At 46.1% G+C, this 19354-nt stretch overlaps 1 protein-coding gene across 2 annotated transcripts in view; it reads left to right on the top strand.

Annotated features, from left to right (window-relative positions):
* Window positions 1–19354, top strand: part of LOC143766210 (uncharacterized) — a 101913-nt gene that overhangs the window by 52768 nt on the left and 29791 nt on the right. The window lies entirely within an intron of this gene.

Below are 19354 nucleotides of genomic sequence, written 5' to 3'. Positions count from 1 at the left end.
GACGATATCCAGATGTTTAGAGTTCACCAGAATCTGGAAGTAAACTGCGAACCTCGATGGGGCACAGTGTGACGAAATCCGTGCAGGCGGAAAATGTGTTTGATGAAGCTGTCGGCCAGTTCAGGGGCGGACGGGAGAACAGACACCAGGATAAAATGCGCCATTTTGGAGAAGCGATCCACGACTACCCAGATGACGGTGCAACCCTCGGATACTGGCAAATCTTTAATGAAGTCCATTGCTATGTGCTGCCATGGACCAGATGGCACGGGTAATAGCAGGAGAGAACCGGTAGGAAGTCGTCTGGGGACTTTATTGCGGACACAAATCGGACAGGCAGCCACGTAAGCATAGATCTCCTTCCTCATGAATGGCCACCAGTAGTGGCGAGAAATCAATTGTATTGTCTTCCTTTGTCCCACATGACCAGCCACCTTGGACAAGTCGCTCCATGACAAAACTCGCTACCTCTCAGATTCAGCCACAAGGGTTTTTCCTGGGGGAATTTGCAACAGGCTTGACTGGAGCGACAGGAACCATCTTGGAGGGTTTGATGATAAATTGAGAGTCCTCCTCTTGGTCCCCGGACAGAAATGAGCGAGAGAGGGCATCAGCTCTGACATTCTTGTCACCGGACCTGAAATGTAATAGAAAGTTAAAGCGGGCAAAAAACAAAGACCATCTAGCTTGGCGTGGATTAAGTCTCTGGGTGGACGGGAGATAAGCCAGGTTCTTATGGTCCATGTAGATGACCACTGGATAGACTGCGCCCTCCAGCAGATATCGCCACTCCTCCAAAGCCATCTTAATGGCGAGTAACTCCCAGTCACCAATGGAGTAGTTTTGCTTTGGAGCGGAGAAGGCCTTAGAGAAGAAACCGCAGGACACGCGGCGACCCGAGGAAGATTTCTGAGTGAGCACAACTCCAGCCCTTAACGAGGATGCGTCCACTGTTTGTCCAAATCCGGACGCAGAACGGGAGCTGTGGAGAAGGACTGTTTAAGGGAGTGGAAGGCCTCTTCAGCCTCGGAGGACCAGTTCTTTGGATCGGCTCCCTTTCGGGTCATAGCAGAGATGGGAGCTGTCAGAGTGGAGAAGTGAGGAATAAATTGTCGATAATAGTTAGCAAAGCCAAGGAATCGCTGTATTGCTTTAACTCACTAGCAGCGGCCATTTAAGGGTGGAAGAAACTTTCTCAGGATCCATCCTGAGTCCGGTGTCTGAGATAATGTAACCCAAAAAAGGAAGGGCTGATTGTTCAAAAACGCATTTCTCATACTTGGCGTATAGTCGATTATCCCTAAAACTCTGAAGAACTTGCCGAACTGCTCATCTGTGGGAGGCCAGATCCGGGGAAAATACCAAAATATCGTCCAGATACACAAGAACGCAGGAATAAAGCAGGTCCCGGAAGATATAATTGACGAACGCTTGAAAAACAGCCGGTGCATTATTGAGACCAAAAGGCACTACTCAGTATTCGTAATGTCCGTCCTTGGTGTTGAAAGCCGTCTTCCATTCGTCTCCCCAGCGAATGCGGTTTAGATTGTGAATATGCAAATCGCCTCTTCTGAGAAATAGAGGACTTTACTCTATAACGCCACCTATTGGAAGTAGCGATCCTACAAGTCACAATCAACCCTTTAAGGAGTCGTGCAATATGACTTAGGATAAAAGCCAAATCAGTATCTCAATTCGCAGACACGGTGTTTCGGGCTATTGGCCCTCGTCAGTGCGAAGCATGAGAACTGATTTGGCTAGGTGAGAGGCTCTGGAGTGGGGTCTAAGGGGTAACGTTTCTCCTTATGGAGAGTGACATACCATCTCTGGCTTGTCAAGGTAAGGAGGCTTATTCGCCGTGCAATGCTCCTCTGGGAATTTAAATATGCAAATCGCCTCTTCTGAGAAAAAGAGGACTTTACTCTATAGCGCCACCTATTGGAAGTAGCGATCCTACAGAGTAAAGTCCTCTTTTTCTCAGAAGAGGCGATTTGCATATTTAAATTCCCAGAGGAGCATTGCACGGCTAATAAGCCTCCTTACCTTGACAAGCCAGAGATGGTATATCACTCTCCATAAGGAGAAACGTTACCCCTTAGACCCCACTCCAGAGCCTCTCACCTAGCCAAATCAGTTCTCCTGCTTCGCACTGACGAGGGCCAATAGCCCGAAACACCGTGTCTGCGAATTGAGATACTGATTTGGCTTTTATCCTAAGTCATATTTCACGACTCGTTAAAGGGTTGATTGTGACTTGTAGGATCGCTACTTCCAATAGGTGGCGCTATAGAGTAAAGTCCTCTTTTTCTCAGAAGAGGCGATTTGCATATTTAACCCCTTCACCCCCGGAGCTTTTTCCGTTTTTTCATTTTCGTTTTTCGCTCCCCTCCTTCCCAGAGCCATAACTTTTTTATTTTTCCGTCAATTTGGCCATGTGAGGGCTTATTTTTTGCGGGACGAGTTGTACTTTTGAACGACATCATTGGTTTTACTATGTCGTGTACTAGAAAATGGGAAAAAAATTCCAAGTGCAGTGAAATTGCAAAAAAAGTGCAATCCCACACTTGTTTTTTCCTTCGCTATTTTGCTAGGTTCACTAAATGCTAAAACTGACCTGCCATTATGATTCTCCAGGTCAGTACGAGTTCATAGACACCTAACATGACTAGGTTATTTTTCACCTAAGTGGTGAAAAAAAATTCCAAACTTTGCAAAAAAAAAAAAAAAATTGCACCATTTTCCGATACTCGTAGCGTCTTTATTTTTCGTGATCTGGGGTCAGGTGAGGGCTTATTTTTTGCGTGCCGAGCTGGCGTTTTTAATGATAGCATTTTGGTGCAGATACGTTCTTTTGATCGCCCGTTATTGCATTTTAATGCAATATCGCGGCGACCAAAAAAACGTAATTCTGGCGTTTCGATTTTTTTTCTCATTACGCCATTTAGCGATCAAGTTAATGCTTTTTTTTATTGATAGATCGGGCGATTCTGAACGCGGCGATACCAAATATGTGTAGGTTTGATGATTTTTGTATTGATTTATTTTGATTGGGGCGAAAGGGGGGTGATTTAAACTTTTATATTTTTTTTATTTTTTTCACATTTTTTTTTACTTTTTTTTTTCACTTTTGCCATGCTTCTATAGCCTCCATGGGAGGCTAGAAGCAGGCACAACCCGATCGGCTCTGCTATGTAGCAGCGATCATAAGATCGCTGCTACACAGCAGAATTACAGGTGTGCTGTGAGCGCCGACCACAGGGGGGCGCTCACAGCCACCGGCGATCAGTAACCATAGAGGTCTCAAGGACCTCTATGGTTACCATTTAGAAGCATCGCCGACCTCCGATCATGTGACGGGGGTCGGCGATGCGCTCATATCCGGCCGCCCGGCCGGATGCGGTAGTTAAATGCCGCTGTCTGCGTTTGACAGCGGCATTTAACTATTTAATGGGCGCGGGCGGATCGCGATTCCGCTCGCGCTCATTGCGCGCACATGTCAGCTGTACAAAACAGCTGACATGTCGCGGCTTTAAGGTGGGCTCGCCGCCGGAGCCCACCTTAAAGCGGGGGTTCTGCCAGCTGACGTACTATTCCGTCAGCTGGCAGAAAGGGGTTAAATTCCCAGAGGAGCATTGCATGGCGAATAAGCCTCCTTACCTTGACAAGCCAGAGATGGTTTAGATTGTAGGCACTCTTATATCTAATTTAGGGAAGTTCCTGGCACCTCTTAATCGGTGAAACAACTCAGGGATGAGTAGGATAGGGTAATTATTTTTCAACGTGATCTGGTTGAGACCCCGATACTCTATACGGGGTCGGAGTGATCCTTCTTTCTTTGTAATGAAGAAAAACCTGGCCCCAGCAGGAGAGGAGGACTTCTGAATGAACCCCCTGGCCAAATTCTCCTGAATGTAGTCCGACATAGCTTGAGTCTCAGCTGGGGACAGAGGGTAAATTCGGCCCCTAGGAGGTGTAGATCCGGGAATTAAGTTGATAAGGCATTCATACGGCCTGTGGGGCGGCAAAGTCTCTGCTTCCTTTTTGTCAAATACATCGGCAAAGGACCATTAGGCAGACAGCAAACCAGGCAGCGATCCCGGAGAAGATGGAGCCTCAGCCGGATGTTCTGGACACTTCTCATGACAGGAATGTCCCCGGTGGAGCACCTCCAGTTCTCCAGTCCGACACAGGCCTACCATGGCTATTACAGCACAAACCTAAGAGAAAGGCATGAGAGATGTGGGAAAGAACATAGACTATCCTCTCAGTATGAAGCATCCCAATACGGACTTCATGCAGCTCAGTGGCCATACAAACCATCTCGAAGAGTTCTCCCATCGACAGATGTTATTGCCAGGGGGTTCTGGAGCGGATGAACTGGGATTTGGAACCAATCCACTACAGCCTGGAAGATAACATTTCCGGCTGCCCCGGAATCCAAATACACTGACTCAATAAACTGGGATTCAACGTTTGTCACAGCCACGGTAAGGGTCAGAGGTAAAGAGATGTCTTTTCCGTCTAAGGAGGCCTCTCCTACTGACCCTAGATGCCGGAGCTTCTCAGGCTTCACCGGACAGAATCGAATGGAGTGACCCATGTCTCCACTATACAGGCACTGGCCTTTAGCGCGGCGATCCCTCTGTTGCTATTTGGCAAGGGCAAGGTGGTCGATCTGCATAGGTTCAGGTGAGTCCTTGACAGGGGAGGATGAAGAAACAAGTGGCCTTTGAAAGACGGAGCCAGGCACCGTGGTCCTCTTTCACGTGCCACCTCACAGGCACGCTCATGGAAACAAAGGTCTATATGGATGGTGAGGGAGATCAGGTCGTCCAAGGTAGTTGGTAGGTCTCGACCGGCTAGCTCATCCTTAATGTCTCTGGAAAGCCCCTCTGTTGTGAACTGTTCTCGAACTCCCTCCTGTGGTCAGGAATGGTATTTCTGTGAGTTCTGTCCGTGGGTTCCCTCTGGTGGCTGAAAGTGCAGCTGCTGGTCTTAAAGTGGCTTCCTCAGCTGCATCGTTTAGTACTGGGATTGATTTCTGAAATCCTCAATCCTGTGTCATTTCGTTTAGACCTTCCGGCTTCTTTTGCCATCCATAATGTGTTCCATAGGTCGTTGTTGCAGAGATATGTGGCGCCTATGGGTCCTTCCGTTGACCCTCCTGCTCCGGTGTTGGTCAAGGGAGAATTGGAGTAAGTGGTGGAGAAGATTTTAGATTCTCGTATCTCGAGACGGAAACTTCAGTATTTGGTCAAATGGAAGGGCTATGGTCAGGAAGATAATTCCTGGGTTCTTGCCTCCGATGTCCATGCTGCCAATTTGGTTCGTGCCTTTCATTTGGCTCATCCTGATCGGCCAGGGGGTTCTGGTGAGGGTTCGGTGACCCCTCCTCAAGGGGGGGGTACTGTTGTGAACTCTGTTCTCGAACTCCCTCCTGTGGTCAGGAATGGTATTTCTGTGAGTTCTGTCCGTGGGTTCCCTCTGGTGGCTGAAAGTGGAGCTGCTGGTCTTAAAGTGGCTTCCTCAGCTGCATCGTTTAGTACTGGGCTGGTTCCTCTATTTAACTCTGCTCAGATCGTTACTTGATGCCAGCTGTCAATGTATCAGTACTGGTTCAGACCTCACTTGGATCTCCTGATGACCTGTCTACTTCAACAGAAGCTAAGTCCCTGCTAAGCTCATTTGTTGTTCATTTGTGTGCTGAATATATTTCTGAGTACCTGCTAAGTTTCTGTCCAGCTAGCTATCATGATATTGTCTCGCTAGTTGGAAGCTCTGGGTTGCAGAGTGGCACCTACCGCACCGTGAGTCGGTGCGGGGGGTTTTTTTTTGCTCACTCTGCGTGGCTTTTTGTAGTTTTTGTGCTGACTGCAAAGATCCCTTTATCTATCTTCTGTCTATTTAGTAAGTCTGGCCTCCTTTGCTGAAACCTGTCTCATTCCTGTGTTTGTGCCTTCCTCTTAACTCACAGTCAATATATGTGGGGGGCTGCCCTTTTCCTTTGGGGAATTTCTCTGAGGCAAGGTGAGGCTATATTTCTCTTTAGGGGTAGTTACCTCTCAGGCTGTGAAGAGTCGTCTAGGCAGAGTCAGGCACGATCCACGGCTAATTCTAGTGTGTGTGATAATAGGATTAGGGCTGCGGTCAGCAGAGCTCCCACTTCCCAGAGCTCGCTCTATTTTGGCAGTTTGACTATCAGGTCATTCCAGGTGCTCCTAACCACCAGGTCCATAACAGTACAGCTGGCCATGAAGTGTTAATGCATCTCAATAGAGGCATAAGAGAAGTTCTGAGACCATTTTTTTTTTTCTGCAGTGTGTTTTGCCTTTCTTTTCCCCTAAACCTCTGGGTGGTTCAGGACTCAGGTGTAGATATGGACATTCAAGGTCTGTCCTCTTGTGTGGATCATCTCACTGCAAGAGTACAAAGCATTTAGGATTATGTAGTTCAGAATCCTATGTTAGAGCCTAAAATCCCAATTCCTGATTTGTTTTCTGGGGATAGATCTAAGTTTCTGAATTTCAAGAATAATTGTAAACTGTTTCTTGCTCTGAAACCTCGCTCCTCTGGTGACCCTAGTCAGCAAGTAAAAATCATTATTTCCTTGTTGCGTGATGACCCTCAAGACTGGGCATTTTCCCTTGCGCCAGGAGATCCTGCATTGCTTAATGTAGATGCGTTTTTTCTGGCGCTTGGATTGCTCTATGACGAACCAAATTCTGTGGATCAAGCAGAGAAAATCTTGCTGGCTCTATGTCAGGGTCAGGATGATGCTGAAATGTATTGTCAGAAGTTTAGAAAGTGGTCTGTGCTTACTCAGTGGAATGAGTGTGCCCTGGCAGCAATTTTCAGAAAGGGTCTTTCTGAGGGCCTTAAGGATGTTATGGTGGGGTTCCCCACGCCTGCTGGTCTGAATGAATCAATGTCCTTGGCTATTCAGATCGATCGGCGTTTGCGGGAGCGGAAAGTTGTGCACCATATGGCGGTGTCCTCTGAGCAGAGGCCTGAGCCTATGCAATGTGATAGGACTTTGACCAGAGCTGAACGGCAAGAACACAGACGTCAGAATGGGCTGTGTTTTTACTGTGGTGACTCCACTCATGCTATCTCTGATTGTCCTAAGCGCACTAAGCGGTCCGCTAGGTCTGTCACCATTGGTACTATACAGCCTAAATTTCTTTTGTCCGTTACTTTGATTTGCTCTTTGTCATCCTACTCTGTTATGGCGTTTGTGGATTCAGGCGCAGCCCTGAATTTGATGGACTAAGAGTATGCCAGGCGCTGTGGTTTTTTCTTGGAGCCCTTTCAGCATCCTATTCCATTAAGGGGAATTGATGCTACGCCTTTGGCCAAGAATAAGCCTCAGTACTGGACCCAGTTGACCATGTGCATGGCTCCTGCACATCAGGAAGATATTCGCTTTTTGGTGTTGCATAATTTGCATGATGTGGTCGTGTTGGGTTTGCCATGGCTACAGGTCCATAATCCAGTATTGGACTGGAAATCAATGTCTGTGTCCAGTTGGGGTTGTCAAGGGGCCCATGGTGATGTTCCAGCGTTGTCAATTTCTTCTTCCACTCCTTCTGAAGTACCTGAGTTTTTGTCGGATTACCAGGATGTATTTGATGAGCCCAAGTCCAGTGCCCTGCCTCCTCATAGGGATTGTGATTGTGCTATTAATTTGATTCCTGGTAGTAAGTTTCCTAAAGGCCGACTTTTCAATTTATCTGTGCCAGAACACGCCGCTATGCGGAGCTATATAAAGGAGTCCTTGGAGAGAGGGCATATTCGCCCGTCGTCATCACCGTTAGGAGCAGGGTTCTTTTTTGTGGCCAAGAAGGATGGTTCTCTGAGACCTTGTATAGATTACCGCCTTCTTAATAAAATCACGGTCAAATTTCAGTACCCTTTGCCTCTATTGTCTGATTTGTTTGCTCGGATTAAGGGGGCTAGTTGGTTTACCAAGATAGATCTTCGGGGAGCGTATAATCTTGTGCGTATTAAGCGGGGCGATGAATGGAAAACCGCTTTTAATACGCCCGAGGGCCATTTTGAGTATCTGGTGATGCCATTCGGGCTTTCTAATGCGCCATCTGTATTCCAGTCCTTTATGCATGACATCTTCCGAAAGTATCTGGATAGATTCATGATAGTATATTTGGATGATATTTTGGTCTTTTCGGATGATTGGGAGTCTCATGTGAAGCAGGTCAGAATGGTGTTCCAGGTCCTTCGTGCTAATTCCTTGTTTGTGAAGGGGTCTAAGTGTCTCTTCTGAGATCAGAAGGTTTCCTTTTTGGGCTTCATTTTTTCCCCTTCTACTATCGAGATGGATCCAGTTAAAGTCCAGGCCATTTATGATTGGACTCAGCCTACATCTGTAAAGAGCCTTCAGAAATTCCTGGGCTTTGCGAATTTTTACCGTCGCTTTATCGCTAATTTTTCCAGTGTTGTCAAACCACTGGCTGATTTGACCAAGAAAGGTGCGGATGTGGTGAATTGGTCCTCTGCGGCCGTTGAGGCGTTTCAGGACCTGAAACGTCGTTTTTCTTCGGCCCCTGTGTTGTGTCAGCCAGATGTTTTGCTCCCTTTTCAGGTCGAGGTTGATGCTTCTGAGATTGGAGCAGGGGCTGTTTTGTCTCAGAGGAGTTCTGATGGCTCTGTGATGAAGCCATGTGCTTTCTTTTCTAGAAAGTTTTCGCCTGCTGAGCGTAATTATGATGTGGGCAATCGAGAGTTGTTGGCCATGAAGTGGGCATTCGAGGAGTGGCGACATTGGCTTGAGGGCGCCAAGCATCGCGTGGTGGTCTTGACGGATCACAAGAATCTGACTTATCTCGAGTCTGCCAAGCGGTTGAACCCTAGACAGGCTCGATGGTCGCTGTTTTTCTCCCGTTTCGATTTCGTGGTTTCATACCTTCCGGGTTCTAAGAATGTGAAGGCTGATGCCCTTTCAAGGAGTTTTGTGCCTGATTCTCCGATAATTTCGGAGCCGGCTGGTATTCTCAAAGAGGGGGTAATTTTGGCTGCCATCTCCCCTGATTTGCGGCGGGTTCTACAGGAGTTTCAGGCTGATAGACCTGACCGCTGTCCTGCAGAGAGACTGTTTGTCCCTGATAGATGGACTAGTAGGGTTATCTCGGAGGTTCATTGTTCGGTGTTGGCTGGTCATCCTGGAATTTTTGGTACCAGAGATTTGGTGGCTAGGTCCTTTTGGTGGCCTTCCTTGTCGCGGGATGTGCGTTCTTTTGTGCAGTCCTGTGGGACTTGTGCTCGGGCGAAGCCCTGCTGTTCTCGTGCCAGTGGGTTACTTTTGCCCTTGCCGGTCCCGAAGTGGCCCTGGATGCATGTTTCCATGGATTTTATTTCAGATCTCCCTGTCTCTCAAAGGATGTCGGTCATCTGGGTAGTTTGTGATCGCTTCTCTAAGATGGTCCATTTGGTACCCTTGCCTAAGTTGCCTTCATCCTCTGATTTGGTTCCGTTGTTCTTCCAGCATGTGGTTCGTTTGCATGGCATTCCGGAGAACATTGTGTCGGACAGAGGTTCCCAGTTTGTTTCAAGGTTTTGGCGGTCTTTTTGTGCTAAGATGGGCATTGATTTGTCTTTTTCTTCGGCTTTCTATCCTCAGAAAAATGGCCAAACTGAACGAACCAATCAGACTTTGGAGACCTATCTGAGATGTTTTGTTTCTGCTGATCAGGATGATTGGGTGCCCTTCTTGCCATTGGCTGAGTTCGGCCTTAATAATCGGGCCAGTTCGGCTGCTTTGGTTTCACCTTTTTATTGTAATTCTGGTTTCCATCCTCGTTTCTCTTCAGGGCAGGTTGAGCCTTCGGACTGTCCTGGTGTGGATTCTGTGGTGGACAGGTTGCAGCAAATTTGGACTCATTTAGTGGACAATTTGACATTGTCACAGGAGAAGGCTCAATGTTTCGCTAACCGCCGTCGCCGTGTTGGTCCTCGACTTCGTGTTGGGGATCTGGTTTGGTTGTCATCTCGTTTTGTTCCTATGAAGGTTTCTTCTCCTAAGTTTAAGCCTCGTTTTATTGGGCCTTATAAGATTTCTGAAATCCTCAATCCTGTGTCATTTCGTTTGGACCTTCCGGCTTCTTTTGCCATCCATAATGTGTTCCATAGGTCGTTGTTGCAGAGATATGTGGCGCCTATGGGTCCTTCCGTTGACCCTCCTGCTCCGGTGTTGGTCGAGGGAGAATTGGAGTATGTGGTGGAGAAGATTTTAGATTCTCGTATCTCGAGACGGAAACTTCAGTATCTGGTCAAATGGAAGGGCTATGGTCAGGAAGATAATTCCTGGGTTCTTGCCTCCGATGTCCATGCTGCCAATTTGGTTTGTGCCTTTCATTTGGCTCATCCTGATCGGCCGGGGGGTTCTGGTGAGGGTTCGGTGACCCCTCCTCAAGGGGGGGGGGGGTACTGTTGTGAACTCTGTTCTCGAACTCCCTCCTGTGGTCAGGAATGGTATTTCTGTGAGTTCTGTCCGTGGGTTCCCTCTGGTGGCTGAAAGTGGAGCTGCTGGTCTTAAAGTGGCTTCCTTAGCTGCTTCGTTTAGTACTGGGCTGGTTCCTCTATTTAACTCTGCTCAGATTGTTACTTGATGCCAACTGTCAATGTATCAGTACTGGTTCAGACCTCACTTGGATCTCCTGATGACCTGTCTACTTCAACAGAAGCTAAGTCCCTGCTAAGCTCATTTGTTGTTCATTTGTGTGCTGAATATATTTCTGAGTACCTGCTAAGTTTCTGTCCAGCTAGCTATCATGATATTGTCTCGCTAGTTGGAAGCTCTGGGTTGCAGAGTGGCACCTACCGCACCGTGAGTCGGTGCGGGGGTTTTTTTTTGCTCACTCTGCGTGGCTTTTTGTAGTTTTTGTGCTGACCGCAAAGATCCCTTTATCTATCTTCTGTCTATTTAGTAAGTTTGGCCTCCTTTGCTGAAACCTGTCTCATTCCTGTGTTTGTGCCTTCCTCTTAACTCACAGTCAATATATGTGGGGGGCTGCCCTTTTCCTTTGGGGAATTTCTCTGAGGCAAGGTGAGGCTATATTTCTCTTTAGGGGTAGTTACCTCTCAGGCTGTGAAGAGTCGTCTAGGCAGAGTCAGGCACGATCCACGGCTAATTCTAGTGTGTGTGATAATAGGATTAGGGCTGCGGTCAGCAGAGCTCCCACTTCCCAGAAGCTCGCTCTATTTTGGCAGTTTGACTATCAGGTCATTCCAGGTGCTCCTAACCACCAGGTCCATAACACCCCTCCCAGAATGTCGCAACCAAAGCTTTGTTAATCCATCTGAGTTCGGACGCCAGAGTGCGAAAGCGCACGGCATATTGTCCCATGAGTGAGTTGGACTGATGTAAACAGAGAAGAGCGGAAGCTGAATAGGTGGTTCATCGAATGCTTTGCAAAAAGCCTCCAAGAATGCAGTCAAATTGGAGACGGTCGTGTCTTCTTTCTCCCATAATAGGTTCAACCACGCCAAGGCCTCGCCGCCAAGGTGTGACATAAGGAATGCCACCTTTGCTCGGTCCAACGGGAAGTGGTGAGGGAGGAGTTCAAAATATCACTGGCACTGATTGATGAACCCACAGCAGAGCTTTGGATTGCCGTCAAAGCGTGGTGGAGTTGCAGGTCGGGGGCCTGAACCTCGAACTAAGCAAACCATCTGAGGAGTCTCCATAGAACACACGGTTGCTTCATCGTGCAGGAACTCTGGAGAGATGTTTAAGGCCTCCAACTTGGTAGTCAGGGACTGCAACTGCATGGACAGCTCCTCCCGCACGTCTTTCTGTCGGCAGAGCTCTTGGTACATGGTCTGAACAGGCAGGATCCGGGGTCCAGCGGGATCCATGTCCTGAGCAAACTGTCACGGACATGGTTTGTGGAACCACTGTGCCACGGACCGTGGAGAGCTTGGAGGGGCATGGCTAAGCGAGCACCAAACTGCTCACTAGAGCCTCTGATGGTGAGGTTAGGCTTGGCTGCCAATAAGTGCCAGGTGCCACTCCAGGACAGACCAATGGACGCGCAGCAGCTGGACCCAGTAGGACAGACTGGATGGTGCAGCAGGTAGAGTTGGTATCAGAGTGCAGCAGGCAGGATCTGCATCAGAGTACAAAAGGTAGGATCTGCTTCAGAGTGCAGCAGGTAGGATCTGCACCAGAATGCAGCAAGAACTGGTACGCAACCTTACGCAATTTAGACAGCAGAACAGGAAGGTTGCTCATGCACCTCCCAAGTGAGGAGGAAGCAATATATACGTAATGCCCCACAGTCATTGGCTAGGGAGGAAATAGCAGGTGCCGGCGCTGGCCCTTTAGGAGGGCGGGAGCGCACGCGAGTGCCCTAAGGATATGGCTGGGAACCTGGCTGGAAGCTCTGCTGGATGCATGCAGAGCATGGGGAAGGAAGGAACCAACCGCAGCACGGGTGAGTGAAGTGACATGCCAGAGACCCTGCCTGTGTTAAATATGCTTATTTTGCACATTTATTTAATCAGGACTTAACCAGGTGCGTTATTCTTAAAGGAAAAAAGGCATGATATTCTCATAAAACATGTAGTGGTTTATTGAATTGTCCACAGATAAACCACATTGCAGCAAAACATAAAAATAGATAAAATAGTTACGAACATATTGTCCATATGTAGATATCAGCGCTTGTTACTCATCTTTCCCAAAGTTCTGAATGGTAAAAGCCGTCTGTCTGTGTGAAATCTGAAATCATCATGGTTCCCAGCTGTTGCTTCCTTGAGTGACTTGTCCGATGTCCATGGAGAATGATGGTGAAGGCAGGAGATGACAGCCCCCACGTGACAAGAGCCCCCCACCCTCCTAAGAGACGTTATTTATATGTCCCACTGACCACGTGTTACCCTTTATATGGTGTTGACTTATACTCTGAGCTTCATGCACAGAAATAGCCCTTTGTAATGTCAGCAAGAAGCAATGTGCTCAGTACAGGATTGAATAAGAATAATTCAATTAATAATTAATATTTAACAGCCTGTCAGAGCAGGGATCCGGCGTGGTGGTAACAGTCATAGTAAGCAGTATGTGACGGAGAGAGAGAGGTATGATGAGCAGTATGTCTGGGAGAGAGAGCCATGGTGATCAGTATGTCTGGGAGAGAGAAGCATGGTGATCAGTATGTGTGGGGGAGAGAGAGAGGCATGATGAACAGTATGTGTGGGAGAGAGGGGGCATGTTGAGCAGTATGTGTGGGAGAGAGAGGCACGATGAGCAGTAAGTGTGGGAGAGAGAGAGGCATCCTGAGTAATATGTGTGGGAGAGTCATATTTGGGGCCACACCATCACCAGTTGACCGTCAGGCAACACTATCTCCAGTTTGCCGCAAGCCTATACTAATGCCACACCATGGCCAGACATCCCAGCATTGCTTTGCTTATATGGTCACCTGTCTGCGCCTGCATGCCTTGCCTGTCTGCGTTTTGTGAACTGTTCTGAACTTCAGCTTCTGCTTCAAAAGGAGAATTGTCTACAGTGTCTTCTCGGCTTTTCTAGCTCTCAGTAAGGACTTTCTTACAATGGAAAGCACTATATATATTAAGAAAAGATGATATGTAATAAGGGACGGTGCTATATATAATGAGGACGCTATATAATAAGGGATGGAGCTATACATAAGAAAAAAGGAATGCTATGAAATGAGGGGTGGCGTTATATAGTCATATAGTGTTAGCAGGAAGTGTTGGAACCCTTTAAATTGTTCCATAAAATGATTGCAATTACACATGTTTTGTTTCACACCTGTTTATTTCCTTTCTGTGTATTGGAGCAGCATAAAGAAAACCAGAGAAAAAATAGCAAATTGAACATAATTTCACACAAAACCCCAAACGTGCATCGGACAAACTTGTTGGCACCCTCAACCTAATATTTGGTTGCACACCTTTTGGCATAACTAACTGCAATCAATCGCTTCCCATAACCATCAACAAGCTTCTTACACCTCTCAGCTGGAATTTTGGACCACTCTTCTTTTGCAAACTGCTCCATGTCTCTCATATTTGAAGGGTGCCTTCTCCCAACAGCAATTTTAACCCCTTAATGACAACCAATACGTCTTTTTACTGACCTGAGATATAAGAGAATATCATCCTCCAACGGTTGTACAATATAGCTGACAACTTGCTGCATCAACCACGATCAATATTGGCACCGTCCATACCTTTTTAGCCCCTTAGATGCTTCTGTCAATAGTGACTACATCATCTAAATGGTTAACAGAGTGTAGGGGCTTCCTCTTTATCCACATCGGCACCCCGAGATTGTGATTGGTGGGGCCTGATGTTTGCCATGGCAATTCACAAAATTCCAAATAGCGGCCGTAGAGTTTGCCGGCTATAGTAACCTGTTTAGACGTTAGCGACATTTAGGTAGTAAAAACACACTTTTTCTTTCCTGTCATGTCACTTTGTATTAATTCCTGAAAACCACCTGAAGGGTTAATAAACTACCCGACAGCTGTTTTCAATGTGTTAAGGGGTGCGGTTTTTAAAATTTGATCACTTTTGGGGGGTTTCCAATATATAGGACCCCCAAAATCACTTCAAACCTGGATAGGTCCCTAAGAAAAATGATTCTGTAAATTTCCTTGGCAAAAGGAAAAATTGCAGCTACACTTTTAGGCTATGTGCGCACGTTGCGAATTTACTTGCAGAAATTTCTGCAAGGATTCTGCATCTCTTGGCAGAAAAACGCAGCTGAAAATAGACTCATTTTCTATGCGTTTTTGTGCATTTTTCGTGCATTTTTTATACGTTTTTGTCAATCCATAGAGGTAAATAAAGATATATTAAAAAAAAGAAAAGAATTGTGATGTCATTTCCTTGTTCAACCTCTTCAGCCAGATACCCTAATTAATATTAAATAAAGACACACACACACACACACACACACACACAGTCACCAGCCTATGTAGGAGCATTAGCATAATTAACCTACATATGCTGTAACAAAACAGCAACTGTTGGGCCACGTCCCCATGGTCAGTAATTGGCAGCGCTTTGGAAGCAGCACATGTCCGCTCTGTCCAAAGCGCTGCAGGCTTTTTAGCACAGGTGATTCCACATGTGTTCATTGAACCGTGCAGATTCACAGCACCCTATACATTGGATGGGTGATATTTATTTTGTGGAGACTGAGCGTCTCCACAAGATAAATAGACATGCTGCAGTCTGGGAAGCCGCGTGCGCCAGTGCATGTATACTGGACATGGGATTTGTTGAAATTCACTTTACTGTAATATTTGGCCACTGCGGGTTGGACGCTGCGGATGTACGCAGCGTCCAACCCGCAGCATTTACTGACTTTGGGAACATACCCTCAGAAATCTGTGTGAAATGCAATATACAGTACAGACCAAAAGTTTGGACACACCTTCTCATTTAAAGATTTTTCTGTATTTTCATGACTATGAAAATTGTACATTCACACTGAAGGCATCAAAACTATGAATTAACACACATGGAATTATATACTTAACAGAAAAGTGTGAAACAACTGAAATTATGTCTTATAGTCTAGGTTCTTCAATGTAGCCACCTTTTGCTTTGATGACTGCTTTGCACACTCTTGGCTTTCTCTTGATGAGCTTCAAGAGGTAGTCACCGGGAATGGTTTTCACTTCACAGGTGTGCCCTGTCAGGTTTAATAAGTGGGATTTCTTGCCTTATAAATGGGGTTGGGACCATCAGTTGTGTTGTGCAGAAGTCTGGTGGATACACAACTGATAGTCCTACTGAATAGACTGTTAGCTGCTTTTTTCTTGCCATAATACAAATTCTAAGTAAAGAAAAAGGAGTGGCCATCATTACTTTAAGAAATTAAGGTCAGTCAGTCTGAAAAATTGGGAAAACTTTGAAAGTGTCCCCAAGTGCAGTGGCAAAAACCTTCAAATGCTACAAAGAAACTGGCTCACATGAGGACTGCCCCAGGAAAGGAAGACCAAGAGTCACCTCTGCTTCTGAGGATAAGTTTATCCGAGTCACCAGCCTCAGAAATCGCAGGTTAACAGCAGCTCAGATTAGAGACCAGGTCAATACCACACAGAGTTCTAGCAGCAGACACATCTCTACAACAATTGTTAAGAGGAGACTTTGTGCAGCAGGCCTTCATGGTAAAATTGCTGCTAGGAAACCATTGCTAAGGACAGGCAACAAGCAGAAGAGACTTGTTTGGGCTAAAGAACACAAGGAATGGACAGTAGACCAGTGGAAATCTGTGCTTTGGTCTGATGAGTCCAAATTTGAGATCTTTGGTACCAACCATCATGTCTTTGTGCGAAGCAGAAAAGGTGAACGGATGGACTCTACATGCCTGGTTCCCACCATGAAGCATGGAGGAGGAGGTGTGAATGTGTAGGGGTGGTTTGCTGGTGACACTGTTGGGGATTTATTCAAAATTGAAGGCATACTGAACCAGCATGGCTACCACAACATCTTGCAGCGGCATGCTATTCCTTCCGGTTTACGTTTAGTTGGACCATCATTTATTTTTCAGCAGAATAAAGACCCCAAACACACCTCCAGGCTGTGTAAGGGCTATTTGACCAAGAAGGAGAGTGATGGGGTGCTACTCCAGATGACCTGGCCTCCACAGTCACCAGACCTGAACCCAATCAAGATGGTTGGAGGTCAGCTGGACCGCAGAATGAAGGCATAAGTGCCAACAAGTGCTAAGCATCTCTGGGAACTCCTATAAGATTGTTGGAAGACCATTCTCGGTGACTACCTCTTGAAGCTCATCAAGAGTGTGCAAAGCAATCATCAAAGCAAAAGGTGGCTACTTTGAAGAACCTAGAATATAAGACATAATTTCAGTTGTTTCACACTTTTTTGTTAAGTATACAATTCCACATGTGTCAATTCATAGTTTTGATGCCTTCAGTGTGAATGTACAATTTTCATAGTCATGAAAATACAGAAAAATCTTTAAATGAGAAGGTGTGTCCAAACTTGTGGTCTGTACTGTATGTTTATTTTTCAAAAAAATTTGTAAACAAATTGCGTGGGCTCCCGTGCTATTTTAATAACCAGCAGAGGGAAAGCTGAGGGCTGATGTTCATATTCTGGGAAGGAGCCAATAGCGATAAAGGTTCCCAGCTGTTTGCTTAGCCTTTACTGGCTAGTTTACAGGGGAACCACAGAAAAAAATTTATATGGGTCCCCCTATAAAATGGAACCAGCAAAGGCTAGGCTGACAGCTGCGGGCTGATATTAATAGCCTGGGAAGGGGCCATGGATATTGGCTTCCCCCCAGGCTAAAAACATCAGCTCTCAGCCGCCCCAGAAATGGCACTTAGCCTCGCTCTGCCCTGTAGCAATGGCAAGTGGGAGTTCATATTTGTGGGGTTGAGGTTACCTTTGTATTGTCAGGTGACATCAAGCCCACGGCTTGGTAATGCAGAGGCGTCTATAAGACACCTATCCATTACTAATCCTATAATTACGTGGTAAATAAACACACAGCCAGAATAAAGTCCTTTTCTTGAAATAATCAAACAGACTCCTTTAATGAATCTAAATTTACCATACTTACTGAACTCCTAATTCCACCAAAGCCCTTGTGTCCTGCAACAAAAATAAAATAATAAAACATATACTATCCTGTCCGACGTTGTCTGTTTACCGTATATACTCGAGTATAAGCTGACCCGAGTATAAGCTTGCTACAAAAAAACTGGTTAAACTTAATGACTCGAGTATAAGCCTAGGGTGGAAAATGCAGCAGCTATTGGTAAATTTCAAAAATAAAAATAGATACCATTAAAAGTAAAACTAATTGAGACATCAGTAGTTTAAGTGTTTTTGAATACCCGTAATGAATCAGGAACCCCATATAATGCTCCATACAGTTCATGATGGCCCCATAAGATGCTCCATACAAAATACACCCCATATAATGCTCCATACAGTTTATGATGGGCTCTATAATATGCTCCGTATTAAAATATGCCCCATATAATGCTGCACAAATATTGATTATGACCCCATAAGATGCTCTATAGACACATTTGCCCTGTATAATGCTCCACAAATGTGGATTATGGCCCCATAAGATGCTCCACACAGATATTTGCCCCATATAATGCTGCACATGGCCTATAAGATGCTCCATACAGATATTTGCCCCATAGAATGCTGCACATGGCCTATAAGATGCTCCATACAGATATTTGCCCCATATAATGCTGCACATGGCCCCATAAGATGCTCCACACAGATATTTGCCCCATATAATGCTGCACATGGCCCCATACAGATATTTGCCCCATATAATGCTGCACATGGCCTATAAGATGCTCCATACAGATATTTGCCCCATATAATGCTGCACATGGCCCCATAAGATGCTCCACACAGATATTTGCCCCATATAATGCTGCACATGGCCCCATAAGATACTCCGTACAGATATTTGCCCCATATAATGCTGCACATGGCCTATAAGATGCTCCATACAGATATTTTCCCCATATAATGCTGCACATGGCCCCATAAGATGCCCCATACAGATATTTGCCCCATATGCTGTTGCTGCGATAAAAAAAATAAAAAATCACATACTCACCTCTCAGGCCCCCGGCACTTGCTATATTCACCTGCTTTCCCGTTCCACCGCCGACCACCGCTGTGTCTTCCCTGTCCTCTGCACTGACGTTCAGGCAGAGGGCGGCGTGCACTAATTGCGTCATCACGCCCTCTGACCTGAGCGTCACTGCAGAGGATGCGGAAGACGCAGCGGCGCCGACGGTGGAACGGGGTGTAGGTGAATATAGCACACTGAGTTATACTCACCTGCTCCTGGCACGGTCCTTGCACGTCTGTTCCCCGACGCTGGCAGCTTCTTCCTGTAGTGAGCGGTCACATGGTACCACATTATACTATATGGAGGACTATGGAGTGCATTATGCTATGTGGAGGACTATCGGTCGTGCATAATACTATGTGGAGGACTATGGGGAGTATTATACTAAACAAGCAAAATGCTGACTATTCATTGATGTTATGCTAACACCTATATGGCGGTACTCGATATGCTGTATAGGGCACCGTTTGTTAAATTGATGTGATCATTTTGTATACATATTATTCTGTCTTTTTATGAGATTTAATAAAGGCCGCCCCTTGATGGTGATTGGTGCTAGTTTTGGCTCCACACTATTTAAGGTGGCCATTTGTGGTATATTGTATACTTGATAAAGGCTATGTTTAGCCGAAACGTTGTATGATGTGATGCCAGAATAAAGATCTTCCTACGCTTTTCACCTGGAATGGATGCTGCTCTTCTATTATTTTTTTTTAACCAGCA

Source organism: Ranitomeya variabilis, chromosome 4 (genome assembly GCF_051348905.1).
Source record: "Ranitomeya variabilis isolate aRanVar5 chromosome 4, aRanVar5.hap1, whole genome shotgun sequence".
NCBI classification, from domain to species: Eukaryota; Metazoa; Chordata; class Amphibia; order Anura; family Dendrobatidae; genus Ranitomeya; species Ranitomeya variabilis.
This window is presented reverse-complemented; position numbering and strand designations above follow the sequence as displayed.